At 43.6% G+C, this 13,551-nt stretch overlaps 1 long non-coding RNA gene across 2 annotated transcripts in view; it reads right to left on the bottom strand.

Moving 5' to 3' along the window:
- Positions 1-3,596: 3,596 nt before the first annotated feature.
- LOC103690608 (uncharacterized) overlaps positions 3,597-13,551 on the bottom strand; it is a 67,795-nt gene continuing 57,840 nt past the window's right edge. For both annotated transcript variants that reach the window (XR_015633169.1, XR_015633165.1), the window contains 3 exons: positions 9,881-10,059; positions 8,413-8,585; positions 3,597-6,679 (listed from right to left, as the gene is read on the bottom strand). This is a non-coding gene — a long non-coding RNA (uncharacterized LOC103690608). The remainder of the gene's footprint in view (positions 6,680-8,412; positions 8,586-9,880; positions 10,060-13,551) is intronic.

Raw genomic sequence — 13,551 nt, 5'->3', positions numbered from 1 at the left:
CAGACCCCATTCTGGTTTCCCATTAGGCCTCAGATGCTGCCCACAGTCTGGGGGCTGGAGAAGCTAATCTCAAAGGGCCAGATATGAGTCAGTTTCCACACTCAACACCAGGCGTGTGGCTTCCTGAAGCACAGACAAGGAAGTGCCGAATTTCAAAGAGCAAGGTTTTTTTTTTTTCTTTGCATACCATATCCGGAACTGAAACCACCGATTCATTTCACTTTAGATCTCATACTAACATTCAGATCATCAATTACAGGCCAGAGATAAGAGGCCGAAGTTTAATCAACCCCGTCCTTGTCTCCCCTCACGCCCCCGTTCCATTTGCAGGATTCTTCCTTTTCAACTTTGTCGATTTCAGTGTAAACAGCACAGACTGTGGAAGGTGTGGTGTGTGTGTGTGTGTGTGTGTGTGTGTGTGTGTGTGTGTGTGTGTGTGTTTATGTTTATGACCAGGAGTCAAATATCTAAACAACTCTTGAGAGAATGGCTAAGCTCAGAACTTTTCTCTTTCCTTAGTGGTCACCTCAGCAATCTGTGAGTGTGACTGTAGGTTCAGTTGTCCCATGTCAGAGTATAAGTGGCTTGGTGAGAGTGACTGACACCTCGTTAACTCGTGACAGCGGTTAAAAGATGAAGGTTGCGGACAGATTCATGCAAAGTACCTTCAGGAGGAGAGAGGCAACTGAAAACAGACACATCCTCTAAGTGCGCCAGCAGCATCGACCTGTTAGCAGGAAGAAGGATTCCTGCACTTACATAGCAAGTAAAAACAACTTTCACATCCTTTCTCTCTCCTGATTCTTACCAGAACTTCTGAAATCAGTCACACAAGCCGTACCCTCGCCACTTTAGAGATGACAGGACCCAGAGCTACTGAAAGTGGAAAGACAGGCCTGCGCAGTAACAGTGAGAAATCTAGACTCCAGTGCTCTAGTTCCCAAGTCCAGTCTTCCAGTAACGTCCCTGAAACCTTACATATAATGCTCTAGTGCACTACAGCCCATGATCTAATGCTCTAGGCATCCATTGACTTTTTAAATTTTAGGATTGTGCAGGTCAAGGTTAATGACTATCAGTAATTAGAGTGACGAAACCCTTCCAGGCCTTGGTTTTCATTGCTCAAAAGATGAAGAAATGATATTAAACTCAGTGTTGCTTTCATTCCCAGCACTCCGTGGGCCAGTGAGTGAGTGACTGCTGAATCAAAGTATTCGCTCTAGAGCCTGACTTCCCAGGATGGTAGCACTGTTAGGCACAGATGGTGGCCTGACTTCCATGGCAAAATAAGTAAGAGAAAAGTACCATTATTCAAAACAGTGCTTACCTTCAGTTCTGTTACGATTTCGTAAGTCTGTGAAAGGGGAGACTACAGAGATACAGCATTCCTCCAACTTGGTCCTAGACCATGAATTTCATAAGATAAGCATCCTGTGATAATGTAAGATTATCATATATTATTATGATAAGCAGTAGAAACATCCTTGATGGTCCCACCGGTCTCTCAAGCAGCAGCACACATCCTGACAAAGGTATTATGACCACTCCAGCCCTACACATCCCCACGCCTACCCTCAGCTTGTGTTGCACACACTAGGCCAAGCAGTGTGGTCCCCCAAGCCCAGTATCACCTAATGTTGAGCAGTACCAGCTGTACAAATCGGGTCCTATCACACCAGCCAAGGAAACTGCATTTGAAAGCATCTGAAACCCATCTGAAAGCAGAGATCTCCACACATTATCTGAACTTAGGAATAGGGACAGTGCCTTATGTTGTCTTGGCCTTTTACTGTCCGTTCATTTGCTGGAGGACAGAATCCCATGGTTCTCTTACAGTTGGAGAGGTGAGATGAGCTTGTCCAAGTTTCCATCTGCCTATTACCATTCTGTTCTCATGGCCATTCTAGAATATTCCCTTGACCGAAGAAAGAAATGCTAGACGTTTGGAGTGATTCATGGGATACCACCTGGGACATTTTCCTACCCTGAAGCCCTCTTGCCTTGTCTCTTCCCATTTAGCATCCTTTCTGTTGCTTCTGTGGAACTGCTTCTGAGCCTCTCGTCCCAGGGCAGCTCCCGTTCTAGCAGTTTAGATGTTTCAAAAGTTCTTAACTCTATTCTGTCTCGTAGCAACTTCCTCCTCTGGTCTGCTTCAATCAAGTCTAATCCTACACCAAAAAGTGTGGAATGGATGTTCTCCATTTTGTCAAGTTACTCTATGTATTTTAAATCAGCGTCTTCAAAGTCTCTCTCTCTCTCTCCCAATCTCAGCTTTTCTAAAGGGCAAATCTTTGGAATGTCACAGATATCACCTCTTGCCTTGGAAAGCCTCCACTCAAAGTTTGCACTTTTACCATTGGGTTTAGGTCAACAAACAACGAGGGAGTGGGGGAAATCAATATTTCTTCTCTTGACAACAGACAAAACTGGTGCTTGGGTGCAGGTTTCTCAACTGTTTCTCACAGGCTGACACAATTACCTTCGGTTCTAGAAGGCCGTGAAACACATAGGACTGAGCGATACAAGGAAACTTGTGGAGGAAAGAGGGCGGCTGCGCCCCCAGCGACATTTACAGCAGGCATCAAAGCAGGGCTACGGCTTAGTTGGTAGGGCACTTGCCAGCGATGCAGGAAGCACTGGGTTTGACCCCAGCACCACATACACCAGATGTGGTGGGCCATGTCTGTAATCCAAGCACTCAGGGGGTGGAGTCAGTAAGATGGTTACAAAGTGACCTCATTACCAGCCCAGGCTATAGGAGGCACTGCTTCAAAAACAAAACAAAACTTTGGGTATTCTGTTTTATTAGCAAGGGGAAAAACCTGATTTTCTTTTGTTTTTTCTTGAGTTGATATTCTGTAGTGTTTTTATCCATTTGCTTGAAGATTTTTACATAGACATCTCACTGTTATTATCTTACTAGTCTACCTAACTATCTTGTCCTGTCAAAACTACTGCATGATGTCATCACATTTTAATTATTTTATGAGCTCTCTGGTGTTTCTGACGTCATTATTCTGGGCCAGAGTTTTGCCTTTTGCCGTTATCACTGTGATACAACTACCTGACCCCTGAGTGACCATGGACAAGTCCTTTCTCTTATGGCATTCTATAATCATAGAGAATTTGCTGGTAAACTAAGATAATCCCTAAGACCCTAATCTTGGCTGACTTCTAGCAGGTCATGCCTTTACCACTACAGAATCAAAGAAATGAAGCTGAATCCAGGAGGGCAAGCATCTCCTCACTGCCTGGTACCCTTCAGTATGTAAGGAATATCCAGTCGTTCTCTCTTTATCTAAAGGATGAGCAGCCCATACAACCCACTGCAAGCATCAGGATGATCAGTATTTTCTACTAAAGAAAGCTCTGCTTGGTTTAGGTGAAGAAAAAAATTGAGAGAAAGTTCAAGTCCTGAAACTGCTAATGTCTTCCTGTTACAGTATGTGAGACACCATGGGGGCGGGGAACAGAAGCCAGACAGTCAATCTTAGGGGTAACCTCTTTGGTTTATGTAAAATATGTGACTCAAAGCAAATTTGTTCCTATAGCCTGCCATGCCCAAAGGAGGACTTAAGCTGGCCTAAAAGTAATTTGAGTTTTTCATATATTTAATAGGTTGCAATTTTGCATTTTATGTTGTGATGTCTAATTTCCAGACGAAAGATCATTTACAAACCACATAAATGGCAATGACGCTTTTGGAAAAAGAAAAAAAAAGCGAAGAGGAAAGCCCATGACTCCTAAAAGTAAAGATTTCAGTATGAACTTGCCTATTATTTGTCTTTTACACCCACATGCTTGAGTCTGTTATCTCCAAAGTAATTTCAGTTTCTAAAGAGCATTCGGTACCCCTCTTCTAGCGGCTTTGGAAAAAAGTCCAGTTTCTGCAGACAGATTGTATATGTGCATATGCTTGTGGGTGTGTAGGGGTATGTTCTGTGTCTGTCTGTCTGTCTTCGTGTCTATCTCTGTCTCTGTCTCTGTCTCTGTGTGTCTGTCTCTGTGTGTATCTGTCTCTCTCTCTCTCTCTCTCTCTCTCTCTGTGTGTGTGTGTGTGTGTGTGTGTGTGTGTGTGTGTGTGTTAGAGACAGTGCGTGAGACAAGCTGTTGGGTAAAGGGAAAGCATAAGACAACAGACCCTTGGCCTATCACAGCTCTTTCTCCATAGTTATCTTTTGAGAGCCCAAGAAATTTTTAGGTACTAAAACTCAAACACGAAGAATAACAGCTAATGTTCTTAATGACTTAAGAATGTCTCCAGGAGTTTTGTGAAGGAGTGCTAATACATGCTTATTTACTAATTACATGAAAGGCTAGGAAGCGGATGTTCTCACCCCATAAGATGGCGAATGACACTGTGCTAAGCTCGCAGGTTCTTCTATGCACATGAATTAAAATTTCATCTGACCAACATCAACACTCCCAATACTCTTCTTCATTGAGACAGAATCTCAACTTTTCTTTGTTTTCATTTTTCCCTGTTTCTGTGATAAAATAATCTTGGAAAGAGCAACCTAAGGGACAAAGGGCCACTGCTGGCTCACAGCTCAAGGTACATCATAGTCAGAAAGTCAAGACAGAGGGAGTTTGAAGCATCTGGTCACATTGCATCTACGATCAGGAAACAGGGATAGATGCACGCCACAGTCCAGTTCACTTTCTGCGTTTATAAAACCTAGAATCCTTGGCTTGTGAAGTGACATTGTCAACAATTAAGATAGAACTTGAGCACCCTTCCCAATCATCCCCAATTAACACTAACCATCAAACTGGCCGAACCTTTCTTATGGCACCAAAGTCTCTACCTTAAGTCATAGAGATCTACAGAAGTAGAGATGACTGATCATCAAAGCAGTATTGAATTTAGGCTGTTTTCCCATAGCATAGAGAAGGCTCTGGAATCGTGTAGATCTTATGGGGTGGGGACACACAGCAGATGCCTCTGTATAAGGTCATTTAAAGAGCCTATCCCAATAAACCATAGCCTCTGACTGGTGAGGCTTAGAAACTGGAGGGGAACCAACTATTGTCACTTTTCCTAAACTTGTATAATTCCTGTCTGCATTCTAAATACCTACCTGATACCCACAGATACATGTAGTTCCCACTCTTTAGAAAAGAAACTTCTTTTTGCAGTAGACGGAGATCATTATTGAGAGGCATAACAGGTCAAAAGGCAGAGATCAGCTGACTATGGGTTGATCAGATGCAGCTAATACTGTTATAGCACAAAAGGTTTGGGTAACATCATGGAAGAAAGGCAGAAAGATAGGAAAAGCCAGAGGACCAGGGCATCTGGTGTATGTGAGCATAAAACAAAAAGAGAACACAAAATAGAGACAGGAGGGAGTAGAGCTGGATGCAGATATGGAGAATGACTTTTGGGACTATGATCAAGATAGATTGTGTGAAACCCTTTAAAATAAACAAAAGTGTGTTTTTATAAAAAGAAATGCAAAAAAAAAATAATCCCCTCAAGTTTTTCCACTTTAACCCTTTCCAGTAGATAGTGATAATGTGGCTCAAAGAAATCAGTTGCTCCTGAAATAAAAAGAGGAAAGAAAAAAGAAGGAAGAAAGAAAGAAAGAAAGAAAGAAAGAAAGAAAGAAAGAAAGAAAGAAAGAGGCAAGCCAATATAATAAATCAAATGGGAATAAACCCAGGACAGGTGACTTCCAATTGAGATGCCACTCTCCATTACATGCCTTCTCATTTCTGTAACTGTCTTCCAAAAGATGAACACTAAAACAAAGTCTATCTGGTTGTATTTGGGCTAAATGTTTGAGTAAGTTCTCAGTTGACGACCAGTTCCAAGGTACTGGGTGACAGGTGGTCTCTATTTTTGATCACACACTAAACGTTTGTGCCTACCAAGCCATGGCGAGATAAATTAGTTGCTTGGCACCAGGAGAACATGAGTCATCTTTCTCACCAGCAATAAAACCAGTGCCTGGCACAGGGCAGATGAAATTCGCAAAGTGACAGCTGAGATTGGAGCTTGCTTGCCCCCCTTTTCCCCATCCCTTAGTCCATTCCCAAGCTGGCAGAAAATGATGCACTGTCCTTGCATCCATGGTCAAGGATCTGTAAGTAATGATTTCTTTTTCTTAATGTTGCCAGTGGCTGAAGGAGGACAAACAGAAGGATGTTCGGTCACATGACAGCTGACAAGCAGGTGGAGGCTGGAGGTTCACCTGAGTGTCCCAACCTTGATTCTCACTCTGTATGACACTGGACCTGACACACGTCTCTGTGGACTCCATTCCTCCGTCTGAAACTTAAAGGGATTCTCTTTCTGCTTCCAGGCTGTCCTGGACTCATGAGTTTATGGAGTCCTTCTTTCTCTAGTGCGGCGTTGTGGGTTCTCAAGCAAACCACAGTTCAAAGTTTTCTCCCTTCAGTTAACAGTTTTGACCTAAGTGAGTAGAGGTCATTGGAATCTGGAAAAGCACACTGAGAGCAGACAGAAAAGAGCAAGCTCAGCTTGGGTCTCTGCTCAACACCCAGGTGATCATTCCCTGCCTATTCGTTTATTTTTGAGACAAGACTTCTCTCTGTAGCGCATGTTTTCCTCAAATTCAATGTGACCCTTTAACCTTGGTCTCATGAATACCGGGGGCAGACATGCACCGGTACATCTGGTCTAATTTCCTGTCAGAATCTTCAATTATTTCTCCTGTTAGAAAAAAAATAAAAAGTTACAGGGTCTGTTTGACAAAGTCGTCTTGTGGATCAGGACAGGGAAGCTGTGGTGCTTAGAAACCTAGAAGCTGAAAGAACAGAGTGCTTAGACATGGAGATGAGTTAAGGACATTTACTGATTTTCCATGCAGATGCAAGTGACCTACAGGTTCAAGGTCAAGAGCAACCCAAATGGAAGGCAGCAGGTGTTCTATCTGAGCTGCTGGCTGTGTGCACTCTTTAGACCATGAGGACTACACTAGCGGCCCATGCATAAGCTTTTGCCTTAGCTACCACGATCTCTCCTTTCTACTCCAATCTGAATGACCACCTACCTTACATCTTATGCCTTCCTTCTTCCTACTCCTTTTCACTACTCAGCCAACGATGAAATCAAAACTCCCGGACAGATTTCAACCATTTCTTGTAAAAGGAAACACCTCATCCATGCCCATCCCTTTGGTTTGAGGTCAGCTGCAGTTTGCCCCTAAGGCAGTAAGAGCTTCTGACCAGAAAGCCTGAAGGGCTTGATCTCTTCAAGTCTTTTCTTCGCAACAGAGAGTTCTGGGTGATCAGCCCATAAGCTGGCACTGAGGGGTGAAGCTGAAGCTATCTTCTAGAAAATGGCCCATCTAGTGTAAAGCACGGACTAGTCTTCAAGCTTGTGCGGCTATGAAAGACTTTAAGAGGTTATTAACTCTAGTGCCCCACAGTGTGGAGTATGGGAGCTAAGCTCTGCAGAAGAGAACAGGCTGTAGTTTCATTACAGTAGAGGCAAAGGACTGTCAACCAGCATCCAGATCACATTTAGCTTTAGCCGGATGAAGAGACAGAGGCCCAGTGCTAACGGAAGTTTTGAATTAGAGCACCATTGACAATTTCCACAACGTCCACGCCTGAGTGTGACTCTTATTTCATGAGATCCTATAAAATATACACAGGATAGGAACTGCATGATATCGAACTTTGAGGTTAACCAATACAACAATGGGTTATTAGGGTAATGTAAGTTTGGGTAAATAAATTGGCATTAATATTTCAAAACCCACATTTACCCTACCAAAGCTATGTCACAGGTATTTCTGTGTACAAAGTGTAATGAATATACAACTACTTTTGTGATAGAAATATAGAATATATGGCTATAGGAAGAGCTTCACTATACAGATTTATGTTGAACTCAACCCTGAAGGCTGAATAAGTCTTGTAAAGGGTGGTTTTCTAATCTCAGGAGGCAGCTTGTCTATGATGGTCCAATGCAGGGCCAGACTGGGTGGAAGTTAAGCCAAGAAACGAAAGGGCTTATGTGTGCCCTGGGCTCAAAGCCTGTCCCTTACTTCGGTATAATCTCCCTCTCAGGCCAGCACTAGGCTTCAAATGTTTAGTGACTGGTTCACAGTTAGGAGGCCCTCATTTGCTCTGTTTGCCAATGTCCATGGTGAAAACTTCCATCCTGGACAAGCTCAAGCTGGCAATGGAACATCCCTGAACATAAAATGTAGATGAGACACCAGGTTCACACCACTATGTACCATCTCCAGCACACTAAGAACAAATAATATGAGTGACTCCAGTGTATACTTACTATACATACCTATATGTCAAAATAGGAAAAGAGCAAGTTGTCAACATTTAGTATCACTTCACTACTTTTTTAGTTGTGTGAATTAATTATTGTGATTTTAAAACAATGCTTTCAAGCCAGCTGACAGAACCTCTGAAACTTACCAATGAGAGCTTGTGAACTGGAGGAAACTTGCTCCTGGGCATCCTCGGGGTGGATCGCCATGAGTTCAAACCTAGCCTGCTGATCAGCCAGTTGGATATCACCAGTTGAGACTCTTGAATTTCTTGGAGTTCTACTTCTTCCATGTATTGAGGGTGACAGCAGCAACAGCATCCTGGTTATTTTATGTGGTTAGTGACCGAGCCAACAAGAGCAGAGTCAGGAAAGTTCAGCAAATCCTTGCTCAAAGCAAATTCAGATGCTCAATGAACAGATTGTAAGATGCGTGTATGTATGTATGTATGTATGTATGTGGACATCTTGTAATAGGTTCGTACTTGTAGCCCAGGCTGACTTGGAATATACTGTCTAGCCCAGACTGATCCTTTAACTTCTGATCCTTCTGTCCTCAGACTGCTAGGATAACATCTCTTTCTCTCACTCTCTGTCTCTCTGTCTCTCTGTCTCTCTGTTTCTCTGTCTCTGTCTCTCTGTCTCTGTCTCTGTCTCTCTCTGTCTCTCTCTGTCTCTCTCTGTCTCTCTCTCTCTCTCTCTCTCTCTCTCTCTCTCTCTCACACACACACACACACACACACACACACACACACTGAAGAAGAAGGCTACCAAAGAGAGGTCCATAAGAGAAGCAAAGGTAATGGACCCAGTAGGCACAGATGGTTTGCAATTTGGTGGAACAAGGACTACAAAAAGGAATGGTGCATCAGAAAGACTTCCAGATCCTGCCAGCCTGAAAGTTGAGAGATTTGATTCATTCCTCCGAGGAAAGAATGGCCCTAGGGAAATAATTCCCTCTGACAAATGACACAAGTCATTTCTAGCACCTGGCTGTTGAGCTAACTGCGCTCATCGATGGAAGGTAACATTAGAATTTGTAGCTGAAAGCACTCATTGTTTACAGGCTTTGATAAGTATTGGGAAGGTTCTAGACAACAGCAGTATTTGAAGAGTTCTGGGTTGCCTGCTATACTCCTCTTGCATTACACTTCACACACAAAATCACCACGTGACCTCCATCTTTATCTACTTCATCTGAAGCTTCTCTATACAGGGTTTGGCTGTGAGTATTCTTTCCTATGGAAAGGTCAGGTCTCACATATGTACCAACAATACAAAGCCCTAAGCATTATGGCACACACAGGGAGTTGTGCAAATAATCACCAGAATGTTACCGCTGACATGGGAATTTTGGCAGTTTTCTGAAAAAGGCAACGGCCTTAAACTTTCTCATAGAAAAGCTTTGGTGTGCTAATAGATACTTTCCCTTCTGGCTAACAAAACCTTGTAGATGTGAACCAGAGGTAGGCTAGAATGCTCCCACCTCCCCTCCCCCCTCTCTTTCTTCCTGCCCCCTCTCTCTCCTCTCTTTCTCTCTTCCTGTGCCCCCTCTCTCTTTTCTCTCCTCTCTTTCTCTCCACTTACCCTCCCTCTCTCACACACACATATACATACTTGACCTCTTCAGAGACAGTAGGTATGGTTAACTCCTCCTCCTCACATCAAACCCCCATGGAACATCTGGAGGTGGGGCTGGGGAAGGCACCTCTGTGAGATCAGTGCAACCTCATGTGAGGTTTCCGGTCCTCGACACAGGCAGGGTACAGCAGCTACACTTGGCCAACACTGTAACACTAGAGAAAGGTGAACTCTTACTTTTAAGCTCAAAGTTCACAGGTTCAAATACCACTGTGTCAACTGTTCTCTCGTGCTGAAGCTTCAACCGATATGTCCGCAAAGATCCCGTCACTTCCGGAATGAGCCTGGTGGCTGAATTTAGAAACTTTCTCAACAAGATCAGTCTCTTCCCCAGAATAAAATGATTTAGCAACTAGGCCAAAAAGATATGATATTTCCTTCCTTTAACACACAAAATTCAAAGACAAGAAGTGACTTGCCCAGGTTCCCTGGATGGCTAAGGACAGGAGCAGGATTTGTGACAAGGTCACTTCCTTCCAAGATCAGGCTCCTGATAGATTGGGTCAAAGATTATTGTCCTGTAGCCAAAAAAACTAGCACTGGGATGGACAACGTTAGCATATAAAATAGGAAATGACATTGTGCTCTCCTCAATTAGGCAAGCTTCACACTGGAGTCATTATAATATGGGACTCACCTTGTCATACTGAGTAAAGTGTTCAGTCGAAGGGCAGAGAAACCTGTTTCTGTTTTAGAACAGATACTATCAATTACTTATCCATGTATCCATTCATTTATATATTGTAATATGATAAATATTAATTGTGGGTGCCCTGGCCCTATTCTAAGCATGAGGGAAACAGTGTTATGCAAAACCATATGTAATGATGATTTCATGAAGTTTAGGTAAATTGGTAGCTTCCTATGTATACACTGAAGATAATCTGTAAGTACCCTATATGTAGCTTCCCCCATTATCTGCCCCCGAGTCCCCAGAGGCAGGAGTTTTACATGGTTCACTTATGAATCTCATTGTTTAACACCAATGATGTGCTGTTTGCAGGCTACAAAATGAGGTCTCAGTTACCTGCATGAACAACAGTGATTCTGGTTCCTTGTCCCATTTTCTGAGGAATGGTTATCATGGAAACTCTGTTCTTAGGTTTGGCTGATGAGAGTATACATATAGCAACCTCATATTTTTCACCAGCAAACACTGGATGTCACCTACCAGGCTGGCTTCCTTCCAACGAACTATCTTTGTTCGCCCTTCTTTGGTCTCTTTAGTCCTGAGCCTCTCAGATATGGTCTTTCTGATCACATCAAAGATCCTTAGTGGACAACTAAGGAAGGTCTCGGCCCCTCCCTCAAGGTTGCTAATGGGGGTGGGATTCTGAGACAAAGACGTGCTTAGATTTGCAAACAGCAACAATGACAAACAAACAAACAAACAAACAAAAGACAAAAGACAAAGTCTAAACCCTTGAAGCTAAAAGAAAGAAAAACAAAACAATAGCTCACTTTTAGCAATAGAATCTCTGTGAAGAGTAGTGAGGGGACTAACTGGTCAGCTAAAGCATTTCTACAACTGGAAAAGTTCCCGGAAACGAAGGTGACACAACAATGATGGTGCAGGGAAGTCGAGTATGAGATGGGGAGGATCCCTCTGAAGCGCGTCTTCAGCACAGCCTTCTGTGTCCCACATCAGACGATGTGTACTCCATCATGTGAGCATCACAGATGTAACAAATTCATGAAGTCTTACTTGCCTTTCTTCTGCATGGGTGGTCTGCCTTGAAGCTTACATTCCATCTCTGTTCACCCTCGTAGACCCTCCGGTTACGGTCATAGTAGGAGTCTGAGGTAAATAACTCTCTTCTGATTTCGTGTTCTCCCCATTCCACACTATCACACATACATCTGTCACGATTCCCTTCCAACTCTAGGCTAAAGTCCCATGGAATGAGACAAGTACAGCATTCAAGATCCTTCACCATCAGCATCCAGCTCATGGGCTGTGAGTCTGATCCTGGAGCCCATCTTGATCATACCCTTGCTTCCATCATCTGCGGGAGGTGGAGATCCTGAAATTCTCATTTCCCCCGAGTTCACAATATTTTACACATCGTTCCATTACCAACCATACTCCTACCAGCTATGTCCTTGTTCCTTGGAGTGTTTCTGGGTGCTTCATTTTCACATACCCTATCCCGGGTCCAACATTCAGATTACAATCCCTGGGTAGAATTATCCTGAATTACTTTTTCTTAACTTGCAAGGAGTAGAAGGGCACACTTGTCAAGGGCATTGCAAACAGGCTACCTTCTGTGAGTCCCAGCTTTGTCTCTTACAGAAGAGGGTATCACTTGAGTTGCTTACTTAACCCTTCATATCATCTGTGGGATGGGAATGGCGATAGTCTTAACTCATGAAGCTTATACGAGCTGTATTTTATATTCAACTTCTGAACCAGTTACACAACAATCTAGTTGGGTTGTGACTGTTGATTTCTTTAGGTACCATTATTTCTCCCTCCTCCATGAATAATAATTCTATTTTCCATGTGTGAAGCACTTTAGGGTTTACCAAAACCTCTTGCATAAGTTTTCACATTCAGTCAGCCCAGTTAAATGTGAGGTAGGTGTTGCTATCCTGTGAGACTCTGGGTGACACAGGTAAAGCGTGGGGGAGGGAAGGTGACAAGGTGAAGAATTCTGGTTTTCTATGCATCGTGTGAGCAGCACTCTCTACCAAGCTTGAATCATTGGAACAGTTGTGACACGGCACACTGTGTCTTCGTGTAAGCACCATCTCCACAAAGGGTTCTTTGCAGACTCAAAGTTTTGCTCTGGTTCCTGCCGGGCCTGCGTAAATCAACTGCATTTCTGGACCAGCTGGAGAGGCAAGGATGTACTGGTTCACACACTCCCTGGAGGCTTTGTGGTTTCATTTAACCTCTGTTGCTGATTGCTCTGTGACCTTTGCTCTGTCTCTGTACGTAGACATTTCCTTTTGCAAGGTACCACGTAAGAACAGAATCAGACGTGGCGATCTCTCATGCCCAAGGACTCCACTACTGTATGTGCATCTCCTTGGCACGGGGTCATGCCAAGTGACCTCAGGTGCTGAGAAAATAAAGACGGACCAAGCGGTCGCATGCCTTGCAGAAGCGCGAAACTTGATTAGCTCCTGCTCACCGTCTCAGATCTCTACCCATGGTGCTCCACAAATGCTTCCTGGGAAGTGAGCGAATGATGGCTGTGGTCTAGCCAGTCCCTGGCTGAGGCGCAGATGGCCATGCCATGGCTGGTCATCACTGCTTACACTTCCTACCTTTCCCAGTGAGAGGTGACTGCCAGTGAGATCTGAGAAACAGCCTGTTGGTGGTTAAGGCTCTCAGTAGGCAGAAGGCATTTAGGTATTTCGTGATTTTCTGTTTATTGTCTGCCAATTAAAAGTGGATTTCAACTCACCATGTGTGTCTTCCCTGCCATTCTCCTGATATGCCTGGGTCTAGCTGGGAAGCAGAGGGCCCTACTCAGGATCGGCACTGGAAGATCTAGAAAGTGGTTTTGGAATTCTAATACTGTCTGCTGTTACCTATTGACTGGTAACAGATATCTAAGTATGGTTCAGTTTTATTTTCCCCTAAATTTTCATTCATCTCATAGAGTGTTCGAGAATGAAGTCTTGGAGACAACTTGTCT

Source organism: Rattus norvegicus, chromosome 11 (assembly GCF_021556685.1).
Source record: "Rattus norvegicus strain SHRSP/BbbUtx chromosome 11, alternate assembly SHRSP_T2T, whole genome shotgun sequence".
Taxonomy (NCBI): Eukaryota; Metazoa; Chordata; class Mammalia; order Rodentia; family Muridae; genus Rattus; species Rattus norvegicus.
The sequence above is the reverse complement of the archived record's forward strand: the minus strand, read 5'-3'. Positions and strand labels throughout refer to the sequence as shown.